This window comes from Aedes albopictus, chromosome 2 (genome assembly GCF_035046485.1).
Source record: "Aedes albopictus strain Foshan chromosome 2, AalbF5, whole genome shotgun sequence".
Classification (NCBI taxonomy): Eukaryota; Metazoa; Arthropoda; class Insecta; order Diptera; family Culicidae; genus Aedes; species Aedes albopictus.
Genome location: NC_085137.1, coordinates 87,894,372 through 87,921,004, shown reverse-complemented (window position 1 = coordinate 87,921,004; position 26,633 = coordinate 87,894,372). Strand labels below are relative to the sequence as shown.

Below are 26,633 nucleotides of genomic sequence, written 5' to 3'. Positions count from 1 at the left end.
AAATGTCTGGTGCTCTGGTGTTATATTCGCAGTATACGTTAAGTTTTTTTTTCGGTAGTAATTCTGTAAAGCCTATTTTTTCTTTGATTGATAGGAAGTTTCCTTGCAACAGCTGATAACATATATTTTATATACAAAAAATATAAAAATTGATATAAACGACTTGTGCATTCGAACTGGCACAGAAGTCATTGGGGGCAATATTCGAGGTAAGCATAGACATAGAGAATTCGTATTCACGTTTCTTGACTTGAAATATAGCTCAATGTATTTCTAATGTCTAGTCTGGGATTTGTTCAAAATACTGATTTTTTTTATAATTTAATTATTTAAGCAGTTCTAGCCACGATTTATCTCATTATTCGAGCAAAGTTTCAATGTCGATTAAAAATTGTACAAAAGCATTATCCAGCTCTAATATCGCTGTCTGGAAAACGTATTCATTGGACCGAAGTCTCATCAAGCGAAAGCGCTTATTAGACTTGTAACGCAGTATACATACATAACCATGTGCTAATTTGTACATTAGCTTAGCAAGAAGCTGAAAAAGGTCTTGTTTAACTATTTTGTAAAGGAATTAGGGTAAGTGTTCCAATTTTGGTTATAGTTCCTCAAATTCGTGGGCTTCGTGGCCGACTGGTTAGCGGCGTCAGTCGTTAGGTGTCTCGTAAGCCTCGGAGTGTGGGTTCGATTCCCGCCCAAGTCGGGGAAAACTTTTCGTCAAACGGATAATTCTCTTCTGGGCCACTGGGTGTTATATGTGTTGTCCGTTGTCGAATTTTAGTAATGTTCAGTCTGTAGAGGCCGAAAGGTTGAAGACAGTGTAATTGTCTTTTTATTTTAATTGGCCGAAGTTGATTTTCGACCTTTTTCGATGCAAATAAAGGATCACTTTCAAATAACATGGTTGCATTCATTTGAACTCCCAGAATCGATCAAATTGTAATATACATAAATATTTTTTTTTGCAATTTCTCATCATAATAGGCTTACACGAATCTGCCAGAAAAAAAAAAACCTACTTTCCCACACCAAATTAGCAGTGCGGTAATGGTTCATTACAGCACTGATTTGCGTTGTGTAATGAACCATTACAGCACTGTTTTCAGTTTTGATCAACTTCTTGATGCTTTCTGGACTCAGTTTTGAAAAATTATGACAACTGCACAGTTTAACCTGCTACGATCAGTGTTCGGCAATGAACACAAGACATTTTAGGCGAAAGCACTGGACTGTATTGGCACGGCAGATAGAGAATTGGATTTCGGATTGGGAGGAAATAATCACTAGAGCACTTTCACTTTTACTATTTTATTCTCTACTGCTAACTATTTACACTTGGGTAATTTCACTACGCGTTGTCTAAGCCACGCGTACGCTTGTCACTTATAAATTCAACTGACTGCAACCACGAATGGGTCGCGCTTATATACTCTATTTCCACACGGTAAAAAATCTGCACTCTGATATAAACTGATTGGCACTTGAATTCGCACTACTGTCTAATCAGTTTGTTATCAATTAAATATCATTCGAAAAAGAACATTCAATGCCTCTTCAATTTAAATGGAAATTCACGTCAATTCGTAGTTGACAATGTTTTGATTTCAAAACTAGAATTAAAAAAAAAGTGTTCACCACACTCAAGATTCGATACCAGGACCTTAAGATTCACGATCATCTGTTTTCTCACTACACTACTTCACATCTGTTAGAGAAGTGCGTATCGAAGCGAATCACTTTCTACCACCTGTCATCTATATTTACTTTCATGTCCAAAACAGTCATTACCAAACCAATAGCTTTTCACTTTGGATCGTATTGCTTTATACAGTAGTGAAAATCGAAGTGATTTTCCGTTAATTTCTCCGGTAGGTTTGTTTTGGTTCTGAAATCAACACTGACAGCATTGTGATTTCAAAGGAAAAACATTGCTGATCATGTTGATTGGGATGTTGATTAGTTAATGGATTTTTCCCTTACATCGAGCGTGCAGATTTTTTACCGTGCAGTATTCGCGAATCACGTGGAAGGTTCTACGCGCGCGTAGAACCCACGCGACGTGTGTGGAACGAACCATCATCACCATGCTGGCTGCAGGGCGACGAGAGTCGATGATGACGATGATGATGACGACGTCTGCGGCGGCGGCGTTCGCTGCTGCTCTCATGGCGGGATCTCACGGCACTCACTCTCTCGCTGTTGGCGCTACTGTTCCGTCGGCTCGGGTGAGTGTGTGTACTTCGTGATGATACTCGAGAATGGTTCCGATGCAATGGTTGGAGTTGGGTTGCACAGCTTAGGATGCTGCTGCCCTCGTTGGGAGCGTATGTTCGCGAACATACTCCCGCCCGTTGGAACACAGTTCCAATTCCAGTAGTTATTGGTTGTTTCTGATCTTTAGGTAATGTTCTCACGAACTGCTTGGAAGTACGCTCAGGATTCTGGACGATACTGGATATTCGTGTATCGCTTCGTGGATAATCGACGATGTTCTTCGAAAACTTCCCAACCGGCACTGGTTGGTAGTCCTTGCCTGGTAAAATGTGTACCAGGTTGATACATTCTGGGATGGCTGCGGGAGGCTTCCGTTCATCAACGTGCTCTACTGGATTCCTGTTGCGTTCGAAATGGAGCAACGTGTGATGCCTTTTCGAACACTTCACACATGACTTGCTGTTAGAACACGCTACGCTATGATGGCCCCTTCTCAAACAATTAAAGCACATGCTTAGCTTCTTCACCATGGTTTGGCGCTGATCCATGGACTGCTTCTGGAACACGGAACACTTGAAATTCTGGTGCTGTCCAGAACAGAAGTCGCACACATACGTCGACGACACGAACACTGCATAGGATGACTTGGAAGGCATTAACTTGGACACTGGCGGCTTCTGGTTGGAGACCTTAGGATTCGGGGATACGATGGGTGCACTGTTCTCACATCTCTCCAGAATGACGCATCGTTGCTTCAGTAACTCGATCGTCTGCTCGTATACTGGAAGCTCCGTTTGATCAATCGAAGCTTCCCACAACTCACGGGTCTGATCATCCAATGCGCGAGCGAGAACGGTCACCACGAGCAGCTCTGACATTCCAGCAAGCGGTTGACCAAGCTTAGTGAGGTTCTCCACGTGGCGGGTGCATTCATCGACGAGCCTCCGGAGTTCCTTCGACGATTTCTTAGTCATCTTCTTCATGTTTAGGAGGCCCAGGATGTGAGATTCCAGGATTAGCCGCTTATTGCCAAACCTCTGCTCCAGGACGTCCCATGCGCGCTGGTAGTCGTTATCCTGCAACGTTTCCAGGTCGATCACACCAGCGGCATCTCCCTTCAAGGAATTCTCGAGATGGAATAATTTCACAGCGTCCGAATCTGATGAACGCTGCATCAGATCCTGAAACATGGCTTTGAAGCGGGGCCATGCCTCATAATGACCATCGAAGGTTGGCAATGGAGCACCGAAGGACTGCGGCTGAACGATGATCTGCTGTTGGTTGGTGGCAAGTGGTGGCTGCTGGGTTGGGGGGGCAGTTAGCTTCTCGTTCCAGCTCTCGAGCAGCACAGATACCTCCTCGTACAGGTCCAAAAACTTGAGGTAACACTCTTCTTGCTCCTCAAGTCCGTCTGATGGGGACATGGCGATGATTTCTTGATGAAATCTGGTGTACTCGGTGTGAGCATTCTCGACGCTTCGTTGGTACACCTTAATCTTGGCTGAGGTTAGCTCGACGCTGTCTGCTTCGGCCTGTTCCAGGATGGTCTGGATTCGGCTAACATTTCGTTGAGCAGCTCCACGGTTGAGGAACAGTGCTCTCAGTTCTCCGTTATCAGCTGGATCTGGCACCTTCTTCACTGGTGTTCTCTTGGGCGGCATCTTAATCGAGTCTTTCACGGGTCAGCAACGAAAATGTAGACAGGGATTCCGCCGCACTTGACACAGCGGATGGAACAGAACACGGACTCCGAAGCGATGGATGCAATACCCCACACTACGGCGGAAAACGGGAACTTCGCTTTACTGGATACGATCACTGGAACCGACGCGTGTGTCGCCACGGACGGAAGAAATCACTTGAAGATTCCGAAGCGACGGACACAAAACACTACGCTACGATGGAATCAATCGTCTATTGGCTGGGAACCGACGCGCTTGTCACAACGGATGGAACACTATCACAGAATGTCCGGAGTGACGGAAGGTAGCACTACGCGACGGCAGACTCACTCGGGATACCACGAAAATCGACGCGCTTGTCGGACCGGATGGAATCAACACCACACGAATTCCGGAACGACGGATTAAGTCACTACGCGACGACGCGGTTTGCACTCGCGGACCGACACGGATACGGACGCTGTCGAAGCCACGTCCACGCTTACGACAACACACTTCACTCGCGCTGTTCGAGCCACGCGAACGCTCTTCAGTGCACTACACGCTGTTAAAGCCACGTGCACGCTTCTGCAACAATGCACTGCCGCGCTGTCGAAGCCACGCGGAACGCTTTTTTAACGACACACTACCGCGTTGTTCAAGCCACGCGGAACGCTTTCACACACTGCCGGATCCTTATCCGGCTCGAAGGACCAAATTGTGTTCGGCAATGAACACAAGACATTTTAGGCGAAAGCACTGGACTGTATTGGCACGGCAGATAGAGAATTGGATTTCGGATTGGGAGGAAATAATCACTAGAGCACTTTCACTTTCACTATTTTATTCTCTACTGCTAACTATTTACACTTGGGTAATTTCACTACGCGTTGTCTAAGCCACGCGTACGCTTGTCACTTATAAATTCAACTGACTGCAACCGCGAATGGGTCGCGCTTATATACTCTATTTCCAGTATTCGCGAATCACGTGGAAGGTTCTACGCGCGCGTAGAACCCACGCGACGTGTGTGGAACGAACCATCATCACCATGCTGGCTGCAGGGCGACGAGAGTCGATGATGACGATGATGATGACGACGTCTGCGGCGGCGGCGTTCGCTGCTGCTCTCATGGCGGGATCTCACGGCACTCACTCTCTCGCTGTTGGCGCTACTGTTCCGTCGGCTCGGGTGAGTGTGTGTACTTCGTGATGATACTCGAGAATGGTTCCGATGCAATGGTTGGAGTTGGGTTGCACACTCTCTAAAATAAAAACGCTCATTTTTGAGTAGCGCCCATGCCGCACAGGGGCTGTGTTGGAAACACACATTTTTTTTAAATTGCTCGTACGCTCACATTTTTGCAAAATATCAATATTTTTCGGTATTTGAAGGTGGTTTATAAACCCAGTGAGCTGCCATGTCGAAATTATTTCAAAATACATGCTCATGTGAGCGTACGAGCAATTTTAAAAAAATGTGTGTTTCCAACACAGTCATGTGCGGCATGGATGTTTACTAAAAATGTGCAGGTCAAACACATTTTTGAGCGTAGCCGTTTTTGCGTGCAGCTTAGGATGCTGCTGCCCTCGTTGGGAGCGTATGTTCGCGAACAATCAGACTTTCTTAAACACGGCTATGATCAATAGTGTGCAGTTTGATGAAAAAGTATTGTTAAAAACTATCCTCAAGCGGTAATTTATGGAATTGCAAAAAAACGCAACACGCAACTCGGTGCAAAAATCGATTTTTACAACACTCGTCGTCATAAAATGTACAACTCGTGCTATGTATAAAAATCCTCATTCTACACCTTGTTGCGTGAACTACTATTACGAAACTGCCACAGCAGCGCCTGGGAAAATTTCAAGAGGCAAAAAAGTGTGACTTTAAAAGGAATACTGAAATTTTTTTTGTTAATATCTCTATTGAAAAATTCGACCAAGAAACCTTTCAAAATTTCTCGTACAATTCCTAAAATTCTAAAGACCTTTATGGAAACTTCTATTAATAAATTTGTAAATCTAGGATCTGGGCATATTGTGGTAAACATTCCTTGCCTCTATCGGTATTTGTAGCATTTTTTTCTACAATCCTGGCTGAAAGGATATTCAGATGAGCATACAGGGTGTACAATGCCCAGCGAAAGGCGCCAGCTGTATTTTTATTAATCTTTATAACACAAAAACACTATATTCGTGCTGTTTCATCTTTGTAATACACAAATTTCAAATTGATTGCAGCCTTCGATTGATTTTGGAAGGTATTGCTTGACAATTCAACATTTGTAATCATTATGTGTTCCTGTAACATATCATGTAACATAACAAATTCAGACTTAAATTATGAAAATAAATCCACTAATCCGGTGGGAACCCACGACTCCCAATTCACTAGACGGGCGCTTCATTCCTCCAAGTCACTTGACCATTTCCAATCGAGAAAAAAAAACAAAAATTGAGAAATTGACACTTAATTATCAGTTACGTAAAAACATTTATGTTTATATCAAAGCACTTTTGTCAGTTTAGTCAGTTGTGTTACTATTAAAATTGAGAATTTTTAAGTGTGAGTGATAATTATTGTGCTGTGAAGATGATCGAAGACGATGATATAAGATGTCGTGCAGAAGAAGAAGAAGAAGCAAAGCACTTCGATGTGAAAATGATTTGCAAAAAGTGGGCTTGAACATTTACTTCGCGTGGGTTTATTTGGTAGCTGCTTAGATGCCACCACCAACCAACGCAATCAGGGAAGTCGAATCTAGGAGAGGGTGTTGTTTAGTGGGCCCTTTCCTTCCTCCCGGCGATCAACAATTAAATTAATTTTCACCAACATGCTGCTGGTGTTCTTGTCCAAGTGGGTTCTAGTGCTGAATGGCATCATGTGGGGGCGTTGACTATCGTGATCTTGCTGAACGATGGAAGAAGATGCTGAAATAGGGTGTGCGAGAGATGAGAGAAGGTTGGGAGGCACGGTAACGAAACCAATTATCGGTGGAATTTGATCGCAGGAAAAACGTTGATGAGTTTTGCTGGGAAGAAAGCGGAAATAAGTGATGGTGCTAAGTTTTCAACTTCAAGTGGCGTTGGTTTGATTGGCAGGAAAAAGAGTGTTTGGTACTAGGGATGAAGACGCTTTTTTCCTAAATCACTTCGCAGATTCTATCAAATCAATCGCCCAGTCGGTAAACAGTGACCTACTTAAGTCTGGCTTCAACAGGAAGCTTTTAACTTGTTGATTGATTGTTGAACTTCAAACTTCAATCCAAGCACAATGTTCGTTCAGCCTCCCACTTTGCAACCGACTGATTTTCTCCTAAACTTTTGCCTTTCCATCTTTTATAAGCAACTTCCTCACGTTAAATTCGAAATCGACCATAAAATTCGTTGCAAATGGAAAACCAAAAACAAAGCGAATCAGATTAATTGCTTGTACTTTGCCAAACAAAAATTCGTACACAATTAGTAGTTTCTATTTATTATTCATATCTGGGCTGAAACCACGAGCCAACTTGAATCGAAGAAAAATCTGAAATATCCAGCTCGGCAACTCCACTCCACGTCGTCATTTAGTGCATCTCATTAGCTGCACAAGCAGGAAGTGCCAATTTGGCACTGCCGAGACCTGCCTTTTAGTTGGTTCAAGTTGGTTGCTTGGTTCGAAGAGCAAAGAGCAATGAAATTTGCAAAAACGAGCAACAAAAGGTCACCCCTACGACGGCGATGGCGATGACGATGGTGATGATGGTGATGATGCCAAAAGTTTTTTTTAACTTTTAATAATTCATTAAGTTCCAACAAGAAGGGGGTAAAAGGGTGGTGTTTTTCGTTTGGCCCAGTTGGATCAAGCATGGCCTGAAGTCAATCTGAGGCAGGACTTCATGTTTTGCATCCAGCCACATAAAAAAATCATACAAAATATAATATTATCCCGCAGTTTTAGGGGCATGTAGGGTAAAATAGGGAAAATATCTTTCATATATAATTGTTAGCTTTCAATTTCACCTAAAACTAATTTCATCGTTCCATAGCAGTAGCTGTTTTTCATAAATACATTTTAAATCTCATTTTTCATGAAAATAGGGCAAAATGGGGCAAATCGGTCAACTCCCGAAGATGATTCTGGTGGTAATAGTTCTAGCGATTTTTGTTTATGCCAAACAAATCAACTTCAAATCAGTAACCATAAAAACTCACTCATAATTAGGAAAACTTGCGAATATCCAGCAGTTGTTGGGGCATATGGGGCAAAATAAGCATATAAAAGGATCTTTTATGTAGTCTTATGATTGCTACTAACTTCCAACTACACCTGCAGCTATTTTCAACGATCTACAGTCGTTTTGGTTGTTTGAAAGTACATTTTTATTCTCTTTTTGTATGAAAAAAGGGCAAAATGGGGCAAAATGAACCACTTCCCGTGCCGTGCGGTGAATCAATTTAGCACCAATCGATTTCTCGTAATTTTTTACGTCAGAAATGATCAACTTCACGTACCGAAACCAGTGGCGTTAAAAGATCCGTTTTTTGGGTCGATTTTTCCCATTGTGCACTGCCAGGAATTCCTAAAGGTATTCTTTAATATTCTTTTTCAAAATTTTCCCGTAATTTTTGAGACATCTGCAGGAATTTTTAGGATGATTTCAGCAAGGATTGCTCCAAAGATTTCTCCAGGTATCTCACAAGATTGCATTCCTGTCCATGTATTTCTCAAGCGATTTTTCCAGCCATTTTCAGGAGTTTTTTTTACGAAATTTCTCAAAAGATTTCTGTTCAAACTGGGACACGGGTTTTTTCCAGAAATTCCTTACATTCCTTCACAGATTTATGGGAATTTCTTTGAAGATTATTGCTACAAAAGTTCGTGCCTGGATTTCATCAAATATTTCTGAAGCAACTCGTACTGGAATTTTATCAAATTTTACTCCATAAAAATACCCCTTGGGATTTCTCCATAAATTATTCTAGAACATTCCTAAGAAATTCTACAAGGAAGTTTCCCAGAGCTTTCTGCAGAAAATTATCCAAAAAATTTCTGCAATAATATGTAATTCCAGGTGACTTTTTCACAAATCTTTGGAGATTCTTTCAGAAATCCTCCTGGTTTTTTTTTAGAAAATCATTCTTTCCAGTAACTCTTCCAGAAATTATTGTTTTGATTGTTCTACAGATTTCATCAGGTATATCTCCATATGTTTTTAGATTCTCTCCTTTATTTATCTTTTTAGAAAAATATTTAGAACAAAATATTTAGAAAATCCTTATCAAAATCCTCCTTGCGAGAATCTTCAGGAAGTTTCTCCATTCATTTCTCCATTTGTTCCTCCAAGTATTCTTCCAAAGATTTCAACCTATTCATTCAGACCTTTCTTCGTGAATTTTCACAAAATTTCTTCCGTTCATGCTTCGGAAATTTTCCCAAAGAACTTCTTAGCAACCACAGCAAAAATTACTCCAGAATCTTTTCTTGGAATTTCCAAGGTATTTTTGAAGAAATTCTTTCATGAATAAAGGCAGATGGTTCTCCAATTATTCAGGAATTTTTGTTTCTGCAGAATTTAATAAATTGAATGTATAAGAAACTCTTCATAGAATCCTTCCAAGGGCATTTTCAAAAGTTTTCCAAGGATTCCATTAGAAAATCTTAAAGAGAACCCTCAGAAATTAATTGAATGATTTTTTTTTTTTCAAGAATTGCGCCTTGGTAAAATTTATGTTTTTTTTGCAATTTTTTACAGACATTTTCAAGAGATTCCTTCAGAAATTTCTCCAGAAATCCTTCCACAATTTTTTAGGTAATTTTCCCTTGAAATAACTTTAAGGATTTCTCATGATTTGTTTTCATAGAAATTAAGGTGATATCTAAAGAAATTTCTTCAGGTATTCTTCCAAACATGTATCCAGGAATTTCTGAAAATATAGCTTCAAAAAGAGCTCCATGAATTGTTGCTCAGTAATGCATCTTGAAAACCAGGTGTTTTTTATGCGACTTCTTTAGACAATTCTTTAGTGATTAGTGATTCTTTATAAATTTTCCAGTAATCATTTCACCAGTTTCTGGAAGAAATTCTGGGAAAAATCGCTGGAGGAATATCTGAAACCATTCCTGTGCTAATTTCTGACGGAATTTCAGTAGAATCTACGGAGGAATTTCGGAAACAATTCCTGAAAAAATGTGTAAAGAAACCTCCAGTAGAATGTAGTACTCTTGAATTATTCTCTAGAAGAATATCTGAAGAAATCCCAGGTTCTTCAAAAAATCCCAGCAGGAAATTCTGAAGAACTTGACACTTGATAAAATTCATGTAAAAGTATATTAATGTTTTTTTTGGTAAAATCCTGGAAAAAATCATCAATGAAATTTATAAAGAATTTCAATACTATCATCCCGGAGCAATTTGTAGAAACATTTCTTAAGGAATTGTTATAGGAATATCTGGAAATACGCCCACTTTTGGAAGGATCCCTAAAAATAAAAATTAGTATTTATAACGGAATTTCTGTAAAAAATCCTATAAAATATTTCTGAATGAATTTCTTGACGCATCCGTGGAGATATTTTTGGAGCTAAGAAGGAATTTCTGAGCATTGGAAGTTTTTTGGAGAAATTGGATTTTAATTTTGAAAAATGTATTGATTTTTTTGATTTAATACGAAAGAGCACCTTTTTATAAGCCACTAAGATTTTTTCAGATTTTTAGAACTTTAGGTTTTGTACCTTAAATCAAATTCAAAGAGATTTTTTGAATTCACCTTTTGGCAGCTGGGCAGCTGTTTGACAGCTCCGCCCAGTACAAACTGCGACGAGGAGTGATTCGCAGTGGAGTGATTCAGAGCGCTTAAACTTGGAGTTAAAAATTTGTTTTTAGAGCTCAAGAGCTGGTTACTCAGGTAGTAGCTAGCTGGGAGTTACTTCGATAACCCCACTGATCACTTGCAAAGAGTCATACCCACTTGTTATTATCTTAGTTCAGAAGCATGATAGCAAAACAACGGCGTGTGAAGGACTTTTACATTGGAGTTAAAGGGGTCATGCACATGCACAAGTTATTTCACGGGGGAGGGGGTGTATCAGAACGTGACAACACATACAAGAAATTATGAGCTTCCATACAAAAAGTATGACATAGGGGGAGCGGGTAGAAAAAGGTAGATTTTTGCGCGACATAATTTGTGTATCACCCCAAAGGTCGCGCACGCATGCCAAAAACGTGAGAGATATGTGAAGCCGACTCACCTCGTGCTCACAGCTGTCTCACGACTTTGGTAGGTGCGACTATTATTTCATTCGGCAAAATCTATATCACGGTTTTCCTACCTTTGTTTTGCGACACACCAGCTACTTGCAGGTACGCTGCGATTCTTCTACGAAAAGCGGGGTGAAAACAGGGGGGTAACGATATCCAAGGTTGGGAAGCATTGATCTATATAAATAAAAGTGGAATGTTGTTTGTATGTTACGAATAGGCTCGGAAACATGCTAACGGATCTACTCCATTCTTACAGTGTTTCATTCGTGCAGGGCTCAGATGTGTTCATACGGTAAAATAATTAAAAGAAAATCGACCGATAACGCATCAAAAACGAGGAAGTTTGAAATTCCATTTTTCTACAGAGCTGCATGTCAAAAAACACAGTAGGCAGGCAGTTCGACGTTTGCCGGGACAGCTAGTTTTAGATAAAACTACAATGTAAATGTCCTTCAAAGGTCGTTTTTTTTTTGATAGTATGCTTCTGAACTGAGATAGTAGCAAATAAGTATAATTCTTGCAAAAGAATATAACCCAATACCCAAAGAATGTTTAGTAATAAGAAGAGTGATAAGTGGGAAGTTTGGAGTGAGTAGTGATCTATAAGTTGGAATTAGTCAGAGGTTAACAGTGAATAGCGTAGCGTCAGAAATGAGGAGTGTGAAGCAGTTAGGGGTTGGGACGTAAAGTGAGCAGTGAAAACTAGTAGCAAGGAGTATAAAGCAGTAAGAAGTGAGTAATGATCAGTGAGCAGCGAAGATTGCCAAGTGAGAAGTAAGGAGTGAGAAGAGAGAAGTGACAAGTGAGCAGTAAACAATGAATAGTGAATCAAGAATGAATAGTAAGTATTGATGAGTGCGTGAAATTTCACAGTGTGAGCAGTGAGCAGTGAAGAATAAGTATTGAAAGTAATGAGTGAGGATGGTGTATCATTGTACTTGTCTCACAATATATATATATATGTAAATTCATACAATGGCAAGCAAAGGAAGCCATTCAATCAATAATTGTGGAAGTACTCAAAGAGCAGTAAGTTGAAGAGAGTTAGGCCATGTTCCAGTGGGAATGTAGAGCCGCACATAAGATGAAGTAGAAAGTTAGTAACCTAGAGTTAGAAGTGATAGTAAGCAGAGAAACGACAAATAAAAAAATGAAAAACTAGCAGTGCAATGGGGACTTTGGAACGAGTAGTTATGAGTGACCAGGAAGGAATGAATAGTGAAGAGAGAGAGATGTGAGGAAGGGAGGGGGTGTAATAAGAGAGGAGTTAGAAATAAGTAAAGTACAGTGAGGAGTTAGCAGTGAAGAGTAAGCAGACAAAGCTTTCGATTTGAATCGACTTGAGTAAGTGGTTTCAACGTTTATAAACGAAAAAATTATATGCTGCAAATGAGCACATGGTTTGCTTCTCTGAAACACAACCAAAAGTTACAGTAATCAGTCGGTTGGCAAAAGTTTTTCACAAATATAGCTGACGAATGGGAGCTAAGCGTAAGCCTAATGTCTCCGAGAATTTCCTCCTAAGTGAAATATATAATTTAGCAAACCTGCCCGAAAATTTCCGAAACATGAAGTGCCATCATCTTCGCTTGGTTGCGTTGTGGATGCCAGCTAGCAAATCTCAAGCCATCCGGTTGACTGCAATGAGTTCAAATAAGTTGAGGAAGGGAAATGTTTCTCTTTTCTCATCCGATTTAAGAGGACTCAGATGACGAATCGTTTCCCCCAAGGTATCTGAGCAATGCAATTACACTCTCGGGCAGCAAAGTCTCGGATGAAATATTTACGAAGCATCACGGCACAGTAGGTACTCAGTACAAGAGATACACAAGTGAAAAATCTTGAAAAATCTTCTAAAATGAGAAACTAAAATAAAAATGAAGTAACTAAAAATCGGAAAATTACCTTAAGTTTTGAGCGCAATTCTTTGTAAAACTTGTCAAAGATATTAGAAAACCTTTATAAAAAAATAATTTTCTATCTGTGCCCATCTGCTTTTGATAAACGGAGACCACCATCGGTGCTGAAGGCCACCTTCACTACCATCGGCTAGGTACAACGTCTCAGGGTACGACTCGACGTCGTCTTCGTCGTCGAGCAGGCTGCTTCTGCTGCTATCAAATTCAATTAAATCTTTTGTTTGCCTTTTACCGCCAAGAAGCAACAAGAAGGCATCACAGCAACATCAAGAATCATAAACTAGGTAAACCCAATGAGCCGCTGACTATTTCGAGTCGAGACCATCGTGCCCAACATCGTGTAGGAAGGTATAGGGCCTGCGCTCCTTGCCGGGGATCATTATTTCCTAATTAATTTGTGCACCGATAAATATTTGTTTTCCCTCCCGGTTCGGACTGGAAACTTTCGAGCAATTATCCCTATGGCCTTTCTCTCGAACGTTTCGGACGATTGATTGGTCTACGAACTCGAAAAGTTATCAATGGGGGCTGGGGAGATGCTCAATCCTTTTGTTTCCGAGACGCCACATTAATTAGACTGCCATCATTCCATACGCCTACCCCACCCGGTGAGAACCAAGAAAGCTGCGGATGAGGTCGAATCAAAACGAAATTCCTCCGCCGGTCGTCGCCGACGAAAGGCCGTCGATGCCGATGCGATGGTGGAAACAAAAGAAAAGAACGACCTTGACGCACCGGAATCAAGAGTGAGCTGGGATCAATTTTCTTTTGTTTTTACTTCCACTCCGGAGCGCGCCTCGGCGGACGGAACAAACCGGGAAGAAAAACAACCCGAAAGGAATGCTAACGAACGATTGAATAAATATTTGTGGATCATTAGGCTCCCTGTTCCAAAGATTCCACTTCCACCAGAGCTAGTACGGTACGGTACGTACAGTGACTAACTGTTGCATTGGTACAGGGTGGTTGTGACGCGGTTAGCATGTTTATTCCCAATATGACTTTTGGGAATCACGATTGCGGTAATTAAGTCATGCAGTTACACCAGTAAAACCTGGTGTGTATCAAAGGAGAACACTCAACTGGTAAAGATCTTCGTCAACAGATGTCTCCAGTATTCTAGACTAGCTCATCAATGCTAAGATCCATTGTTGATGTCACCGAAAACAGAGCGCAAAACAGATAGGTAAAAATTTACTTCGTCATATTTACGCGTTAATTCCCGTTATATCAGACGGAAAATAGCAAATCATTACAGATATTCAGACTTACCTTTGCCAATGCCTCATTAGAAGAAAGCAAAAAGATGTAGTCTATCAACATCCAGCCTCTTTAGCACTGGAAATCAAATAATTATACTAAATAGATATCACGTTTTAATTTCACTTCACTTACGAGTTGACAATTTTTCTCGTTTTGCGTACGACGAAGGCAATCGCACCAAAGCAGCAGCTAGCCGAATTGTTCTTCATCACCGTTCAATTTTCACTTCGCCACCCCAACGTTCAATAGGGGTGTGAATTGAAGTTTGGCTCTGTGGCACTTCAAATTTTTCTGAAGACTACCCCAAACATTAATGTTAGTATTCCCTTATAAAACCTTCTACGAGTGGAATTAGCAAGTAAGTTGAAATCCACATAAACAAAAACTAAAACAAAAATGATAAAACGTTCTTTGGATTCCTTCCAAAATTGCCTCATGAATTCCTTAACCGTTATGTGTCTGACCATTTTTTTTGCTTTTTTCTACACCGTGCTTTTTAAATGGGCGCTGGGTACCCGGGTTCCATGTCTGCCACATAAGGGTTGAATCATCTTCCATGAAATGCAGCAGATTTTTTTCCAGATATTCTTTCAGAATTTCCTCTGATGCATCCACCCAAATTTGTTCGAGAATTCTTCAAGTAAAGCTACCAAGGGTTTCCTCGGAAATTCCTCCAGAGATTCTTTCAGAAATCCGCACAGAAATTCTATCAGAAAATCATTCACGAATTCCTTCAGAAATGCTTTACGAGATTCCTTCAGAAAATCAGAATCTAAGAATTTCTTCAATGATTTCTTTAGAAATTCAATTCATGTTTTTTTTTCTATACTCTTCTTCAGAAATGCTTCCTTAAGCACTTTCCCTGAATTTTTTTTCAGAAATTCTTTATGAGATTCCTTTATAAATTTGTTTAAGGATTCCACTCAATAGATTTTTTCAAGGAACATTTACTAGGAATTTCAACAGAAGTTTATTTAGAAATATCTAAAGAGTTTTTTCCAGTGGTTTCTACAGGTATTCCCATAGGAATTCCTTAGAAAAATTGTCCACAGGTTGCTCCACAAGTACTCCCGAAACATCTTTCAAGATTATATAAAAGGATGTCCCTTGATTTTTTTCTAATAATTCTTCAATAAATTTATTTAGGAGAGTTAGAGTTCCCTGAAGAATTCCTGCAAGTATTTTTCAATGAAGTTTTTCAAAAAATTCCTGCTATGATTACTTCAAGAATTTCCTGGGATTCCTTCGGATATGTTTCCATTAGCATTGGGCAAATCTGGCTGAGACATCGATTTTTTTGAATCGATTCGAATCGGATTAGCAGAATCGATTCACCGATTTAATCGAATGCTTTGAATCGATGTTTTCACATCGATTCGATGTTATAAAGTAATACAAAACTATGAGAGAAACTCCCCCAGAATCTTTAAAGAGACTCCTCCAGAATTCTGAAAGGAGTTTCTTCAGATTTATGAGATATTTTAAGAATGTTGGAAATGGTCACACCAGAGTCCTGAACGACTTTACCTAGAAAAGAAAGCAAGACTCTTCCGGTATCTTGGCAGAAATTCTCTCTGAATTCCAATAAGGATTTTCCTAGAATCCTGAGAGAGATTACCCCATATCTATGAGACGGATTGTCTCAGAGTCCCGAGAGGAATTCTCCCAGAATCCTGTGATAGATTGTCTCAGAATACTAAGAGAAGTTCTCCTTTGGGGTTCTCCCAAAATGTTCCAGAATCCTAAGAGGGGTTATCCCTGAATCCAGAATATGATTATCCCAGAGTCCTAAGATGAATTCTCCCAGAATCTGGAGAGGAATTTCAAGCGCAGTTCTTCCACAATATTAAGATAATTTTTTGTAGAATACTGAAAGAGATCCTCACAAAAAAAGATTTTCGGAATTCTAAGATGAATTCCCCAAGAAGCTTAAAAGAGTTGACCCAGAATACTGAAAAGCGTAGCTTAGAACTCTAAGTAGCATTACTCCAGAATTTTGAGAAAGGTTCCCTCAAAATACCTGGCGGGACTGCCACAGAAACCTGATATATACTCTCATATAATTCTGGAATATATGATTCCCCAGAATCCTGAGAAGAATGCCTCCAGAGTCATTTGAGTATTCTCCCAGAATTCCCCTAAAATCTTGGGTGGAATCTTTTAGAATGCTGAGAATAATTCTGGCAGAATCCTGAGAGGTATACCGCAGAATTCTACGAGTGATTTCCTCAGAATCATGAGAGGGATCATAAGAGGGGTTCTTCCAGATTCTTGAGAGAAATATTTCTATTAACCTAAACGGGTTATTTTCCGAAAATCCGATTAGGATTGTCCCTGAAAGGGATTACTAAAACTTCTTGAATGGATTTCCCCAGCATCCTGAGAAGGATTTTCTGGAGTTCTAAGAATAACATAAAACAGAAATTACCGCAGATTTCTGAAAGGCATTCTCCCAGAATCTTTGAAAAGATTCCCCTGAACTCCTGAAAGGGGTTGTCTCAGAACTCTGAGAGTGATTCCTCTAGAATACTTTAAATAATTACACCAGAACCTCAAGAGAATCCTCCCAATTTTGTCAGGGATTTTCCCTGATTACTAAGAGGGATTCTCCCAGAATCCTGAAAGGGATTTTTGCGAGCAACTGCACCAGAATACAGGAAACATAATTCTACTGAGATTCTCATAGAATGCTGAGAAGGATTTCTTTCGAACTCCAAGAGAAATCATAAATCTATGCGAGGGGTTCTCCAAGATCCTAATTTCTCTAGAAAATTCTTCCCACAATCTCGTGAGAGATTCTTCAATAATTAATAATTTTGAAAGAAAAGGCCGTAGAATCTCGAAAAATATAGTCCCAGAATCCCAAGGATTTCTCCAGAATCATGGTCCCAGAATCCTGACGGGAATTTCCCCAGATAGCCGAACTTTCAAAGAATCTTGGGAAGGATCTTATGCAGAATCCTGTGTGGGATTCCCTTAGAATCCTAAGTAATATTCCCCCAGAATTCTAAGAGAAATTTCGCCGCAATTTTGAGAATGCTCAGTATGATTCTCCAAGAAGTCTGAGAGGAACAATGATGCAAATTATCACCTCACTAGTGCTCATCACAGCTCATCAACTGTATATTTATCGCGTGCGATTGAACTGTGCACTGATCAGCGATGACCAGCAGCAAAGAGGTGGCAAAACGAACATGATGTAAATCACAAACGATTTTGCACACATCTGACTGCGCCGCCACACGCTCGCCCGAACAGCCGAACCATACCGAATAGGTTGGTTTGCGAAGCTACGGCACGAACGCTCGACACGCACACAGAAGCAACATTCGCATGTACCGATACCATACTAATAAAGCTTCCAGCCAACGATGCTTCGCGATAAGCTGTCGAAAAGCATCGAAAGCGATGAAAAGAGATGCTTGGCTAGAACGCAACGGCTCAACGGCGAAAAGGAAGAGTCAACTATGCTGATTAGTGTTGAGTCCGTTCGTGTGCTACTCGTATGGGAGGTTGATTGAATAAAGCGAGGATCGGTGAAAACGTATTCGTTGTCGAAAGCAAATCGCATCATTTCGCGAATGTTTTCATCAAATAGCAAGCTTGGAGAGGAATTCTTGAAAATGTTGAGAAAGAATTCTGAGTAGGATCCTAAGTGAAGGTTTTCCAGATTCCTTAGAAGAATCAACCTAGATCATCCAGAAATTTTTTAGAATCCTGAAAGGGATTTCACCCTTGGTAGAGAACCCTGATAGGGAATACCTCAAAATCCTGAAATGAATTTTCTTAGAATCCAGAAATTGCGGAGAATTCTGATAGGTATTCCTTTACACACTCAGTTGAGCTCGGCTAATTTCTATTCTTTTGCCGAGATTCGCACAGCCGAGCGGAGTTTGTTGTGAAGAAGGGAATCAGTTTCGTGTGTGCGTTGGGCCGTATGGATGCCGCAGACCGATGCTGCTGACGGCGGTTCGATTTTTTTCCGTTCTCTTTCGTTTCGTCGCGTCGTCCGACGATCCGCATGTTAGTTCGTGGGGAAGAAGGGAATCAGTTTCGTGTTTCGGGGGGAATCACGTCGTCCGTCGTGTTTCGTAAAGTCACCCGGTCGACACGCGTTTGTTCGTTCCTTTTTTTTTTCGCATTTTCTCATTTTATGCCGGTGATTCCTTCGCGGAGCACCAAATCGAAGTCGCGATTTTTAAACATTTCGGTGGTGCAAATGTAAGGGTACATTACATATACAGCTAGTTTATGGCATATGGCACGCGTATGTTACCCGAGCAGGAACGAATAACTGACACATAACTGCAGCATACCAAAATCAGGTATCATACCAAAACAAGGTATTGGTCGGTTACCCAGGTATTGAAAATAATTTATTTTGGTATTTTGTAGGTATTGATAAAATACCTCAACGAGTTATTGGTTTGATGTTGAGGACTGCTTGAGGTATTATTCAATTATGGAAAAATCGCTATTTGTATAGAAAAATCGCCAATTATTATTTAGGTATTGCAATACCTGATGTCATTATTCACTAGTTATGCACAGAATACACTCCAGTTATTGTTTTAGGTATTTTACCTCTTATGCAGGGCTAAATAATAACTCATTCAGGTTGTAGGTATTGGGTTTTCCATATCTGAGTTTGTTATTCTTCAGCTATTTTCTCCTGCTCGGGTAGAGCCGAAATTAGTTCCATTAAGGGTGGTTCGGTCGTGTGGTAGCCAAAGATCGGAGTTGTGCGGTAGTCATTCAAATTAGTGCGCGTTTGCTTTTTTGATTTGTTTGATGTCGAGATACACATACAACCAACGATGGAGACACAAATGGGTGAGCTCGTTTCATGCTATTATTTTATTGTGAATGTTCGTTGTAAAATAACATGAGTAAGATAGTTGTCGACTTTTTTTTTAATTCTCTAAAGCACATTTTGTATAGTTCGTCATTTCAAGTAACGGCGCTGACTTTTTTTGCAGTTTAGATTACGTTTTGAGAAGAAACATTGACCAGTCATCTGACATGGACGATCCATTGTTTGCTTTCCGCGTAAAGCAAACAATAGCGCGTTAAGATTTTCTTTTTGGATTGTTTAAGTGAGGTAAAATGGTCGAGAGTATCGCGTTGTTCTTTGCTGTGCATGCATCGCTCCTGTATGGGGTGAGTATCGCAGCATAATCGTTCGCGTTCGTAATAGTCTAGTGCGAAAACGAAAACAATAGATGTGCGGGTGTTTAGTGTTTAGTGTTGTGTTGTTCCATGTTGTGAATGCATATGGTTCGGTTTATTGATGTCCTCTGTTGCGTTCAGTTTATTCCTGTGTGGAATGGGCTTAAAGTTTCTGCTCCCTGATGGGGTGGAGACGCGCGACAGGATTTCTTTTATTAGATATGTTTCTTATAGAAAAGTGGTCGATTGTGCGCGAAAGTGTTTATTGATCCATTGTCAAATCATATCACCAACCACAGGTGACTCCAAGACTGACAATGTACCTTACCCTACTAACAAAAAAATCCTTCTTGAGACAAACGTGGAGATGCAGCGATTCGCGGTCTTTTTAACAACGTTTGTCTTACTAACATTCCCTCCCTCCCTCGATGACCGTAAGGACGTGGCCGGCGCCGTTATTGACCTTACTAAAGTCTAGAGCTCCCAAACTGTGTACATTGAGAATAGTAAGCTAATCCCAAGCCCTATTCATTGGTTCCTTGTACAATTTCGATTGCTCTGGTCAATCACGGAGTAGCAACTACGAATTGTGCGGTCATCTATGCTCATGCTCATGCTCATTTTGCCGAGATTCGCACAGCCGAGCGCTCGGTAAACGCAATTTAACTGAGATATCAGCAAAAAGTCAAGTTTATTCATAGCAGCACCCATGGGTACCGCTATAATCAAACATTAAACGTCAAGCGTTTAGCCGAGATTTCAGCCAATGAACTTTACCCGAGATCCGCACAGCCGATCTCGGCATTCTATTTTAAGTGTGTATAATACTGTTGAGTAAAATTCCTCTAGAATTTTTAAGGGCCTCTTCCTTAATTCTGAGGGTTCCTTCAAAAATATGTGAGAGATTCCGTCAAAATGCTGAAAATTGAGAAAAAGAGAGAAAAAATTCTTCCAATAGGAATTCTTCCTGAATTCAATTAAGGATTTCCTTAGAATCCCAGGAGAGATTAGTTTTCTAAGATGGATTCTCTCAGAATTTAGTAGGAAATCTTCCAGAATCCAGAGGGATTTCCTTACATTCCCGAGATGGATTCTCCCTGAATCCTGTGATGGATTGCCTCACCCTGATAGAAATTCTGCTGCAGTATTGAAAGCCACCCCATTGGAATCATGAATCAGATTGCCCCAGAACTCTCAGAGGGACCCTGAGAGGGGATCTTCCACATTATTGAGGGAAATTCATCTAGAATCCTGAGAGGGATTCTCAAAAAAAAATGATCGGAATCCAGAGGTGGACTGACCTAGAACCCTGAGAAGGATGCGCTAGAAACCTGAGATATACAGGTATACCTTGATTTAGTGGACGCTAGATTATATAGACCTCGATTTTAGGTAATTTTTTTAATGGTAAAATTCTACAGTGCATTCTAAAAAAAGAAATTTTATATTTGTGAATCGAAAGAAAAATCGAATGTAAACAATCGATTCGGTCGATTTCGTGGGGCTTCAACATCGATTCAAAAAATCGATTAATCGGAACAAAAACATCGATGTTGCGAACATCAAATCAAAATTGCCCAACGCTAGTTTCCATAGGCTCATTCAACAGTACTTACTGTGACTTCCTTCTGAAGATTTCTTCTTAAAATTCTTTAGGGATTTCTTCAAAATATCTCCAGAGACTTCTTCCGCTGAAACTCGAAATGCTTTCTTCAAGAATTTCTGCAAAGAATTTCTTCCAAATTTCTTCCATGCAGTTTTTAAAAATTTCCCTCTAAAAATTTCTTTAAAAATCCTAAGGAAATTTCTTCGGGAATTCTCCCAAGGGTACCTGGAAGATTTCCTACAAGGATTTTTATTCAGAATTTCCTCCTGTAGTCCGTCAAAAATATCTTCTGGAATTCCTGTGGAGATTCCTATAGGAATTTGTTTCAGATATTTCTCTAGACATTTTTTCATAAGCTCTTCCAGGAATCACGCTTAAAAAACTCTTGAAGCAATCTCTGAAGGAATTATTGAACAAATTGCTGACAGTTGTCTGAATGAATCTCTCAAAAAACTCCTATTTATACCTTTGGAGATTCCTATAAGAAGTTTTTCAAAAATTTCTGGAGAAATTTTTGGACAAAAATTCCCTAAGCAATTTCTAAGTTATCGCTGGAAAAAATTCTTGTTAAAATGTCTGGACGATTGTTTCAAAAAACTCCTCAAATACCTACCTTATTCCTAGCAAAAAAATCTTCAGGAAAAACTCTGAAAGTAACTGCTTTAGAAATTTCTAAAAGGATTCCTGGAAAAATCCATCTGCAGAGGAAGTTTTGAAGAAACTCTGGTCTCTGGTAAATTACAGACAAAAGTGGATGAATTCTTGAAGAAATACACCAATAAATTACTTAGGGATCTCTGGAGGATTTTCTTATACAATTTGGGAAAGAATTGGGAAACAAAAACGAAAAAAAAATATATTTCTGAAAAAAAAAATCCTAAAAAAAAGACACCGACACCGTCTTCAGCCAGAGGATGTACAGACTGAACGAAACTTAACACTAGACAACGGACACAACACATATAACGATCACCAGTGGATACGAGGAGAAACATTTCTTGCGAAAAGTTTCATCAATCGGAGCGGGAATCGAACCCTCACCCCATGGCATGGTACGTGTATACGCTTGGTGACGTTAATCGCATGGCCACGAGGCTCCACTTTTTAAAACTTGCAGAAATAAAAAAATGAACCTAGAGGAATTCTTTGGAGAATCACAAAAGAAATATTTTTTTAGATGTTCATGTGGGAACTGGACAACTCTCTGCAGGTATACGTAGAAAAAAATCTTTAAACATTTCTTGAAAAATGTCAAGTAATAGATTCTAGAAAGATTTCTTCAGAAATTGCTGAGAGAATTTTTAGAGGAATTCCTGAAGCATCTCCAGAAAAAATGGTAATACCATGGCAGGAATTCTTCGACGAATCAAGCATAAAATTTCTGTTCAGATTAGTACATGGAATAGAAAAAAAAAATCTGAAAGGATTCCTGGGAAATTTTTAGAGGAATCTCTTGAAAAAAGTCTACAGGAATTGCAGACAAAAGTAGTTGTTTAATTCTAGAAGAAACTCCTCAATATTTTTAGTGACTCATGGAGGAATCCTCAGAAGAAATTTTGGAGATAATTCTGGAGGAATTCTTAGAAGAATTTCTCATACAATTTAGGAAGGTATTAGTACACAAAAAAAAAGAAAATAAATATATGTATATTTCTGAAGGATATCTTGCAGAAATAAAAAAAAAATCCGGCAAAAACTCTTTGGAAAACCATAGAAAAAATAAAAAGAAAAAAAAAGTTCGGCACCAACATTTCAAAAGGGCGTAACTGCATTTTGAAACAAACCACTCTTTCACATCTGTGGGTCATATTTTGAGTTTCCCACGAAATTCACAAACATTACTAGACAGAGAAATTGCTCTTCTTTCCTATACTGACGGTGATTTGCATGGCGGCATTGAAATACGATCTACAGATGTGAAAGAGGGGTTTGTTTCAAAATGCAGTTACGCCCTTTTGAAATGTTGGTGCCGAGTTGAAGAAATTTTTAAAACAAACACGTGAGAACTGGAGAACCCTCTGCGAGAATACATACAAAAATGTGTTTGAAAATTCCTTGAGAATGCCAAAGAATAAAAACCGGAACGATTTCTAAAAAATTGCTGGGCGGAACTTCCAGCAGATTCACTCAAGAATTTTGTAGAGAAATGGCTAAATAACACCTGAGAATATGGAGACATGAATACATGGAGACTAATCTGAAGGAATCTCTTGAGAAATTCCAGTAAAAGTTTCTCTGAAAGAATCTCATAATCTCTTAAAAGAAAATTGCACATTTAAAAAAAATCTTAGAATGAATTCTACAATAAACCCCTGGAGAAATTCTGGAAGATTTTTTTGAAAATTTTCTATTAGAACTCCTGGAGAATTATTAGGGATCTCTGGGAAATTGTCCATATGATTCGTTGGAAGAAATCTCGGAGATACCTCTGGATGAATTCTCAGATGAATTTCTCAGACAGTTTGGAAAGGGATTATTTATGTACTTAAAAATATATTTCTGAAGGAAACCTTGCAGAAATAAAACAAAAATCCTGAAGGACTTTGTTCTGAAAAAGTACTGCAAAAATGGGAAATAATAATTTTTCGAAGGATTTTTTTAAACATACAAGTGAAAACTCCAGAACGCTTGTCGGGTAGGGAAGTGGAACCACCTCGACAGGGGTCCTATTTTGGGCATTTTTCTGCTATAACTCAGCCCATTCTAAACAAATTGACACAATTTTTGGAATGCGTACAAAATTTCAAGTCAATTGGTTTGAAATTGACTGAGTTATAGCGAAGAGTGCCCAGAATACCGGCTGCTGCCCAAATGGTTCGCTACCCTACACAAAGAAAAATTTAATTTAAAAATCCTTGAAAATTAACTAATTTCTGCAGGAATTGCCGAGAAAACCATTTGAGAGATTCCTGGAGTATCTCTGGCAAACATTCTGAATAAATCGCTACATACTATTTTTATTTCACTGGAAACCAGCAAAAATTTGCTGGTTTTTGACATGCTGTAAATTCAGCATTCCATCCAGCAAAATATTTTTTGCTGAATCTTCAGTATCGTGTATTGGCGGCTTATTTTGCTGGTTGACCAACAATTTTGTCCGCGCTTGACTCCAGCTGGATTTTTTTTTGTTTTTTTATTCAAATGTTTACAAATTTTCCAGTTTTATATATAAATGGTATCTTTGGTAATTTACAGTTAGCAAATAATGCTCAAAGGCTTGGAATATCCATAAAAAATGCGGTGCATTACATTTTGTGCAGCAAACGTTGTTGGAATTCCTATGAATTTTTGGCGATTTACTAAATGTTGAGAAGATGAGTGCGCAACATAATTCCCGGGGAAACTACAAGTGCTTGACACATGATTTGCTGGTAATCAGCAATTGCAATCATTGCTGACTCATCAGTTACCATTACTGATGTTTCAGTAAAATAAAATTTGCTGGTTGCATCTCAGCAATTCATATTGCTGGATGAGAAATCGAAAATTTGGTGTGTAAGGAAGGGTCTGATTAAATCCAGGACAGTCCTTGGAAAAAATTCTGTAGAGAAACCTCTAGAGGAACTTCCAGCGGAATTACTTTGAAATTTTCTGGAGAAATGTTTTAATAATTATATGAGAGAATCCCTGAATATGAGGAGACAAACCTAGATTCCATTAGATGAAAAACTTCAGTAAGAAAGGATCTCAGAACCACTAAAAAGAAAATTGTCCTGGAACTGCATATTAAGATAAAATCCCGAAATCGATTCCTGAGGAAACCCCCCCGAGCAGAAGGGAATAGCAACAGCATAATAAAATGTGTTATTTTGGAAAAATTGCTGAGTAGCGGAAAGAGTTATTTTCATGTTATTTACATAACATATCCTGTTATAAATTTGTCTGTCATAAGCGGCAAAATAACAAATATTATAACAAAAAAATGTTCCTGGAAGACCTGTTTAATAACATGTTTTGTTAGTTTCAAGAACAACTTAACAACAGCGAATTTTGAAAATATTTCAATAACAAATTTTGATATGAATACGTTATTGATAACAATCTGAAAACAAAATTAGCTTTTTTTCTGTTGCGAATAGGAACTCCTCCAAAGTCCCCATATGCATTCAATGGGATACGTGACAATATTGTTAAAATATTGTTAAATGTTTCATTCATAATTGGGACGCTATTGTTGTCGCAAGCGATTTCTTATCGAAAACAGAGAGAAACAATAGTTCTCGTTTATTTTCCAAACAACTTACGAAAAACTACCGTCGTTTTGAAACCCTTTATTAGGTGGTTCATTGTTTATAAGATTAATTTACATTATTATCTCATTGATTGACACAGTGAAATCAATAAAAATAAAATGTCTAAAAATAATCAATGGAGTTCTTGATGACTTATTTTTTACATTTTTGTCGACAATGTGTTGTTTGTCATTGAATTCCACCAGTTGATCCAAAATGTTTCATAAGATTAATAACACTCTATTACACTCTCTATTTTCGTATTCATACCTAACTGAAACTGGGACAAAAAAACAGGTATATTTTTCAAAGTGCTTATAAAACAAAAGGCTGATAAGTTGGCACTGTAACGTAATGTCAGTAAGAAGAGGAACTGATTACAAAATAATATTTTCTCTTACAGTTCCTCACGGAATGCTGTGAACAACGAAAATCTCGAATGGTGTAGTTTTGATTGCAAAGCTAGTTACACTGAAATAAATTTTGTTGTCGTTTCCACCGAATCCATGGTAGAATTAAGCACTGTACCAACAATTTTCAACCGAATGCAAAATTCTGTTAATTGTACTGAAACATTGTCAATATTACCATGCGTGTATTACTGTTGACTAAAAACATTCTTGGTTCTACTATTTGGGCATTGTAATTTCGACCATGTAGACTTGAATGTTGCGCGTCTTAGATAAACATGGTCAAAAATACAATGTCAAAATAGTAACATCAAGTATGTTTTTAGTCAATGGTACTTCACGCATGGTAATATTGACAATGTTTCAGTACAATTAACAGAATTATGCATTCGGTTGAAAATTGTTGGTACAGTTCTTAATTTTACCATGGATTCGGTGGAAACAACAACAAAATTTATTTCAGTGTATGTTGTAATATTAATGATCAAATATTTGTACTAGTCTCAATGACACTATAATGACTGAACTTGTGCTACAACAAAACATGTTATTGAAATGTAATTTAAAGAAAATATACCAAGAGCACGATCATAACAAAATAAGATTGCACAACAGAACATGTTATAGAACGGTGATGACTTAATAAGTTAATAATAACAAACCGAGATATAAAAACAGGTTTTGTGATTCCGTCGTTATTATTTTGATATTTTCCTCTGCTCGGGCCTGCAGAAATTATGAAAGCATTACCTTTTTTTTTTTTTGAAAACATTTGGAGAAATTTTGAAGGAAATCTCCTGACAGATGCTCTGATGATATTCCGGGAGAAATTCCTACAGAAATGTTTGAAAATACTTATAGATGAAGGCATGCATTGTGTGGCTTTGTGGTCGTGCGGCTAAG

General features: G+C 39.0%; 1 protein-coding gene across 1 annotated transcript in view; it reads right to left on the bottom strand.

Annotated features, from left to right (window-relative positions):
• The window catches only part of LOC109427662 (uncharacterized), a 402,590-nt gene that overhangs the window by 195,004 nt on the left and 180,953 nt on the right, over positions 1-26,633 (bottom strand). The gene's annotated exons all lie outside the window — the stretch shown is intronic.